This window comes from Pseudophryne corroboree, unplaced genomic scaffold (assembly GCF_028390025.1).
Source record: "Pseudophryne corroboree isolate aPseCor3 unplaced genomic scaffold, aPseCor3.hap2 scaffold_1832, whole genome shotgun sequence".
Taxonomy (NCBI): domain Eukaryota; kingdom Metazoa; phylum Chordata; class Amphibia; order Anura; family Myobatrachidae; genus Pseudophryne; species Pseudophryne corroboree.
This window is the reverse complement of record NW_026968469.1, coordinates 23,236-30,980: the sequence shown is the minus strand read 5'-3', so window position 1 is coordinate 30,980 and position 7,745 is coordinate 23,236.

Sequence of the window (7,745 nt, the reverse complement as noted above, 5' to 3'; positions counted from 1 at the left end):
CCAGCAGGTCCGTCATTACATAATATATACCTGTCCGGCTGCAGTACTAGTGTGATATATATATATATATTTTTTAATTTTATCTCATTATCATCCAGTCTATATTAGCAGCAGACACAGTACGGTAGTCCACGGCTGTAGCTACCTCTGTGTCGGCAGTCGCTCGTCATCCATAAGTATACTAGTATCCATCCATCTCCATTGTTTACCTGAGGTGCCTTTTAGTTGTGCCTATTAAAATATGGAGAACAAAAATGTTAAGGTTCCAAAAATAGGGAAAGATCAAGATCGACTTCCACCTCGTGCTGAAGCTGCTGCCACTAGTCATGGCCGAGACGATGAAATGCCAGCAACGTTGTCTGCCAAGGCCGATGCCCAATGTCATAGTACAGAGCATGTAAAATCCAAAACACCAAATATCAGTAAAAAAAGGACTCAAAAATCTAAAATAAAATTGTCGGAGGAGAAGCGTAAACTTGCCAATATGCCATTTACCACACGGAGTGGCAAGGAACGGCTGAGGCCCTGGCCTATGTTCATGGCTAGTGGTTCAGCTTCACATGAGGATGGAAGCACTCAGCCTCTCGCTAGAAAAATGAAAAGACTCAAGCTGGCAAAAGCACAGCAAAGAACTGTGCGTTCTTCGAAATCCCAAATCCACAAGGAGAGTCCAGTTGTGTCGGTTGCGATGCCTGACCTTCCCAACACTGGACGTGAAGAGCATGCGCCTTCCACCATTTGCACGCCCCCTGCAAGTGCTGGAAGGAGCACCCGCAGTCCAGTTCCTGATAGTCAGATTGAAGATGTCAGTGTTGAAGTACACCAGGATGAGGAGGATATGGGTGTTGCTGGCGCTGGGGAGGAAATTGACCAGGAGGATTCTGATGGTGAGGTGGTTTGTTTAAGTCAGGCACCCGGGGAGACACCTGTTGTCCGTGGGAGGAATATGGCCATTGACATGCCTGGTGAAAATACCAAAAAAATCAGCTCTTCGGTGTGGAAGTATTTCAACAGAAATGCGGACAACAGGTGTCAAGCCGTGTGTTGCCTTTGTCAAGCTGTAATAAGTAGGGGTAAGGACGTTAACCACCTCGGAACATCCTCCCTTATACGTCACCTGCAGCGCATTCATAATAAGTCAGTGACAAGTTCAAAAACTTTGGGCGACAGCGGAAGCAGTCCACTGACCAGTAAATCCCTTCCTCTTGTAACCAAGCTCACGCAAACCACCCCACCAACTCCCTCAGTGTCAATTTCCTCCTTCCCCAGGAATGCCAATAGTCCTGCAGGCCATGTCACTGGCAATTCTGACGAGTCCTCTCCTGCCTGGGATTCCTCCGATGCATCCTTGCGTGTAACGCCTACTGCTGCTGGCGCTGCTGTTGTTGCTGCTGGGAGTCGATGGTCATCCCAGAGGGGAAGTCGTAAGCCCACTTTTACTACTTCCACCAAGCAATTGACTGTCCAACAGTCCTTTGCGAGGAAGATGAAATATCACAGCAGTCATCCTGTTGCAAAGCGGATAACTGAGGCCTTGACAACTATGTTGGTGTTAGACGTGCGTCCGGTATCCGCCGTTAGTTCACAGGGAACTAGACAATTTCTTGAGGTAGTGTGCCCCCGTTACCAAATACCATCTAGGTTCCACTTCTCTAGGCAGGCGATACCGAGAATGTACACGGACGTCAGAAAAAGACTCACCAGTGTCCTAAAAAATGCAGTTGTACCCAATGTCCACTTAACCACGGACATGTGGACAAGTGGAGCAGGGCAGGGTCAGGACTATATGACTGTGACAGCCCACTGGGTAGATGTATGGACTCCCGCCGCAAGAACAGCAGCGGCGGCACCAGTAGCAGCATCTCGCAAACGCCAACTCTTTCCTAGGCAGGCTACGCTTTGTATCACCGGCTTCCAGAATACGCACACAGCTGAAAACCTCTTACGGCAACTGAGGAAGATCATCGCGGAAGGGCTTACCCCAATTGGACTCTCCTTTGGATTTGTGGCATCGGACAACGCCAGCAATATTGTGTGTGCATTAAATATGGGCAAATTCTAGCACGTCCCATGTTTTGCACATACCTTGAATTAGGTGGTGCAGAATTATTTAAAAAACGAGAGGGGCGTGCAAGAGATGCTGTCGGTGGCCAGAAGAATTGCGGGACACTTTCGGCGTACAGGCACCACGTACAGAAGACTGGAGCAACACCAAAAACGCCTGAACCTGCCCTGCCATCATCTGAAGCAAGAAGTGGTAATGAGGTGGAATTCAACCCTATATATGCTTCAGAGGTTGGAAGAGCAGCAAAAGGCCATTCAAGCCTATACAATTGAGCACGATATAGGAGGTGGAATGCACCTGTCTCAAGCGCAGTGGAGAATGATTTCAACGTTGTGCAAGGTTCTGCTGCCCTTTGAACTTGCCACACGTGAAGTCAGTTCAGACACTGCCAGCCTGAGTCAGGTCATTCCCCTCATCAGGCTTTTGCAGAAGAAGCTGGAGACATTGAAGGAGGAGCTAACACAGAGCGATTCCGCTAGGCATGTGGGACTTGTGGATGGAGCCCTTAATTCGCTTAACAAGGATTCACGGGTTGTCAATCCGTTGAAATCAGAGCACTACATTTTGGCCACCGTGCTCGATCCTAGATTTAAAACCTACCTTGGATCTCTCTTTCCGGCACACACAAGTCTGCTGGGGTTCAAAGACCTGCTGGTGAGAAAATTGTCAAGTCAAGCGGAACGCGACCTGTCAACATCTCCTCCTTCACATTCTCCCGCAACTGGGGGTGCGAGGAAAAGGCTCAGAATTCCGAGCCCACCCGCTGGCGGTGATGCAGGGCAGTCTGAAGCGACTGCTGATGCTGACATCTGGTCCGGACTGAAGGACCTGACAACGATTACGGAGTCGGACATGTCGTCTACTGGCACTGCATATGATTCTCTCCCCATTGAAAGAATGGTGGAGGATTATATGAGTGACCGCATCCAAGTAGGCACGTCAGACAGTCCGTACTTATACTGGCAGGAAAAAGAGGCAATTTGGAGGCCCTTGCACAAACTGGCTTTATTCTACCTAAGTTGCCCTCCCACAAGTGTGTACTCCGAAAGAGTGTTTAGTGCCGCCGCTCACCTTGTCAGCAATCGGCGTACGAGGTTACTTCCAGAAAATGTGGAGAAGATGATGTTCATTAAAATGAATTATAATCAATTCCTCCGTGGAGACATTGACCAGCAGCAATTGCCTCCACAAAGTACACAGGGAGCTGAGATGGTGGATTCCAGTGGGGACGAATTGATAATCTGTGAGGAGGGGGATGTACACGGTGATATATCGGAGGATGATGATGAGGTGGACATCTTGCCTCTGTAGAGCCAGTTTGTGCAAGGAGAGATTAATTGCTTCTTTTTTGGTGGGGGTCCAAACCAACCCGTCATTTCAGTCACAGTCGTGTGGCAGACCCTGTCACTGAAATGATGGGTTGGTTAAAGTGTGCATGTCCTGTTTATACAACATAAGGGTGGGTGGGAGGGCCCAAGGACAATTCCATCTTGCACCTCTTTTTTCTTTCATTTTTCTTTGCGTCATGTGCTGTTTGGGGAGTATTTTTTTGAAGGGCCATCCTGCGTGACACTGCAGTGCCACTCCTAGATGGGCCAGGTGTTTGTGTCGGCCACTAGGGTCGCTTATCTTACTCACACAGCTACCTCATTGCGCCTCTTTTTTTCTTTGCGTCATGTGCTGTTTGGGGAGTGTTTTTTGGAAGGGCCATCCTGCGTGACACTGCAGTGACACTCCTAGATGGGCCAGGTGTTTGTGTCGGCCACTAGGGTCGCTTATCTTACTCACACAGCTACCTCATTGCGCCTATTTTTTTCTTTGCATCATGTGCTGTTTGGGGAGTGTTTTTTGGAAGGGCCATCCTGCGTGACACTGCAGTGACACTCCTAGATGGGCCAGGTGTTTGTGTCGGCCGCTAGGGTCGCTTAGCTTACTCACACAGCTACCTCATTGCGCCTCTTTTTTTCTTTGCGTCATGTGCTGTTTGGGGAGTGTTTTTTGGAAGGGCCATCCTGCGTGACACTGCAGTGCCACTCCTAGATGGGCCAGGTGTTTGTGTCGGCCACTAGGGTCGCTTAGCCATCCTCCTCCGCCTCCGTATCAATTACGAGGCGGTCTGTGTGTAAAAGATAACAAGTATTGTAAAATACAAAAATTACAGTAATACTGTAGGAAACTAGTGTGTCTGTAACAAAAATAATTATTACTACTTCCGGAGGTCTCGGATGGTGGCGGCGCCTCCTCCGTGCCAGTCTGGTGCTGATGGGCAGGTGGTGGTGGTGTTGGTACTGTGGGAAAAAAAATAACAGTACTGTAAGTGAAGCTGTCAATTGGAAACATGTACTGTACAGTATCCAGGACACATGTACAGTAGTGTAACGATGACAGTCGCACCAGAATTCTCGTTACACAATACCTGGCAGCGCAGCAGGTGGTGGTGGTGGTGTTGGTACTGTGGGAAAAAATAACAGTACTGTAAGTGAAGCTGTCAATTGGAAACATGTACTGTACAGTATCCAGGACACATGTACAGTAGTGTAATGATGACAGTCGCACCAGAATTCTCGTTACACAATACCTGGCAGCGCAGCAGGTGGTGGTGGTGGTGGTGGTACTGTGGGAAAAAAAATAACAGTACTGTAAGTGAAGCTGTCAATTTGAAACATGTACTGTACAGTATCCAGGACCAAAAAGGGGTCCGGCCACTACACAATCTGCATCAGAGAAGCAAGATACAGTATGCTTAAAGTATACAGTACTGTATACTAGATCGCCAACAAACGTAAATTAACAAACAACTATCACTGGAATTTACCATCCTCATCCCGTAGCGAAGCACGGGTATTCAGCTATCTACAATGTTATTTAGACTTTGTGTTTAATATTTACATTTAGTTTTGTAAACAGACATTCTTAACATTAACGGATTGCAGCGAGTTATCTGTGATGGTCAGGACAGGGGGTTGGGACTATAGAAATCACTATGTACTGTACACTACTGTATTTGACAATACTTACCAGCTTGGCGGCGCCTGTCCCGCCTCCTGTGCCGTCGTGCTACCAGCCCTGTAAAAATATATATACAGTATAATGGCAGCATACTGTACAGCCAATGAAATTCAACATTGACAGCATCTTTATGACATCACAATAAATGGAATTGTTCATTCTAGTACCCTGCACCTAATCACTCAGGAGGGCATAGTGTACTGTACTGTCTTCAAAACTTAAGGGGCACATTTCTAAATGTGACATACAGTACACTTACAGTATCGCTACAGTACAGTAGGTCCAGGGTATTAGACAGAACACTACCTTTATAGACATTGTAACACACATTAGCATTGCCCTTATAAACATTATGACACACATCAGCATGCAGCCCTCCCACCCTTAACCATCTCAGTACTGTTCATTACAGTATAAATTGATTTCATGACAGATGATGCAGTACTCACCTGAATTCATCTTATTCACGTCATGTCACAGTAGTGCAGTTTATTCACGTCACAGTACTGTCCTTGATTCACGTTGTGTCACACAGTAGAGCACCGTATTCACGTCACAGTACTGTCCTTGATTCACGTTGTGTCACACAGTAGAGCACCTTATTCACGTTACTGTACTGTACGTCACAGTAGTGCAGTAGTATATCCACATTACGTCACAAAGTAGAGATCTGCCACAGTCATGAACCTTATAACACATTATGCAAGAGTAATGCACGTCAGAACACATTAGGCCACTGTAACATCCCTTAGAATAATTTCTGCCAAAGTAACATCCCTTAGAACACTGTACTATCTGAAACACAAATTTCTGCACACTGCACGACACACTGCAATTAAACCACACAATGCACTACACGACACTGCATAGTGTATGCACTGCGTGATACGACAAACTGCACATTACACTGCACATTTCCCTGCAAAATATGATACAATGTACACTGCACAAAAAACTGCAATTACCACATGTGTATACAGTACACTGCACGACAGTGCAGGCCCTAGCCAGATACAGATACAGCCGCAGTCACGCAAAATATAGGCATGCCGCATATCATTTTAATCAGCAGAAGCTGCTGGTGCCCCTAAGCATAGCAAATGCCCTAGGCATTTGCCTACTGTAGTTTGCCTATGCCTAAGGCCGGCTCTGCTGCACGATGTGATTCACTATGCATTACACTCACTGCACAATACCATATACTGAATGTACACTGCATGACACGCTGCAATTACGCAGCACGATACACTGTGATACATTGCATATACTGTACACTGCATGATACTGTACACTGCACAATCGTAGACCACGTGGATTGTAAAGAACTACTGTATATACACAAGTTTAAAAAAATAACAATTGTTTTTGTAAAACGCATGTCGATCTTTTTCCATGTCAACTTAACGACCATGTCAACCTACAGTAACTGGTGTCAACCAATTTCAAAAGCCGCACCATCTAGGTCGACGCCAAAAAACAAATTGACCTTTTGACCCGGGTTAATGTTTGGTCCTTGTTTAACCATTTGTTTACCACAAATACTGTACAGTGCTGTATAGACCGGATACCTGCTGCTACAGCAGCCCCTGCTATAATGTACTGTACCTGTAACTACAGTAACTTAAAGTACAGTAATCTACAGTAATGTACTGTACTTACAATCCCTTATGGCCTGCAGGCGTCTTGGGGTCCTCCTCACGAGGTCACTCCATCTCCTCTGGAGAGACCTCACTGTCCTCCTCCGGTTGTAAGTCCGGAGGATAGCCCTACTTGCCCTCCTGTACGCTGTGACTTTCTCCTCGTTGCTGGCGAGAGTTCTGTCCCGCCAGCGAACGAGGAGACGCAGCTCACCCAGAGCATAGGGACGGTCCCGTACAGCAGCCATGACCGTCCTTATGCTCAATGAGCGTCTCAGACGTCGTGCGCCTCAGACGTCGTGCGTCTCAGACGTCGTGCGTTCCAGGCATTCAACGTACAGTACTGTAGTTACTGTACTTTGTGACAGTTTCCCTTAGTTTTGAATATGCCCTTTCTTTGACCACAGTATTTTCCACTGTCTTGCCCTACGCCCTTCCCTCCTGGGAGCCTTCACAGGTCTTATGCAATACACAAATATCGAAGATGCACAGTCCGTCAGAATACACTCATTTCATTCCCGCTGTTTAGGTGCATTTAGCGTAAAGAATCGCTCCTGCAGATGTACTTTGATTTATGTGAAACCTGTGTGCATCCTTCCATTGACTGTCTTACAAAGTAAATAAAATAATACAGTGTATTATTACAGAAAAAAAAAAAGAAAGCACATCAGGTCTCGAACCCTGGTCCCCCAGCGAGGGAGGTGGGAGCCTTCACCCCTAGCCCACGACGCCTCATGAGAGATTTCCAATTTCATGTGTGAAAGTACTGCAAACAGCGCCCGGCCCCCGCCCCATTGCTGTTGGTTTATGCCTTAGAGGACTCGGACGCTCGCATTTGTAAAGCACGGTGTTTTCCTCCGCCTCCTGCAAGCTTGTTGCCTTTCCCCCATGGGAGCCTGCACAGATCATGCAGTAGACAGGGAGGGAATGCAGGTCATGTGCAATACACAAACGCCCCGCTCCTGCAGATGTACTTTGATTTATGTGAAACCTGTGTGCATCCTTCCATTGGATGTACTGTATTGGAGAGAAAA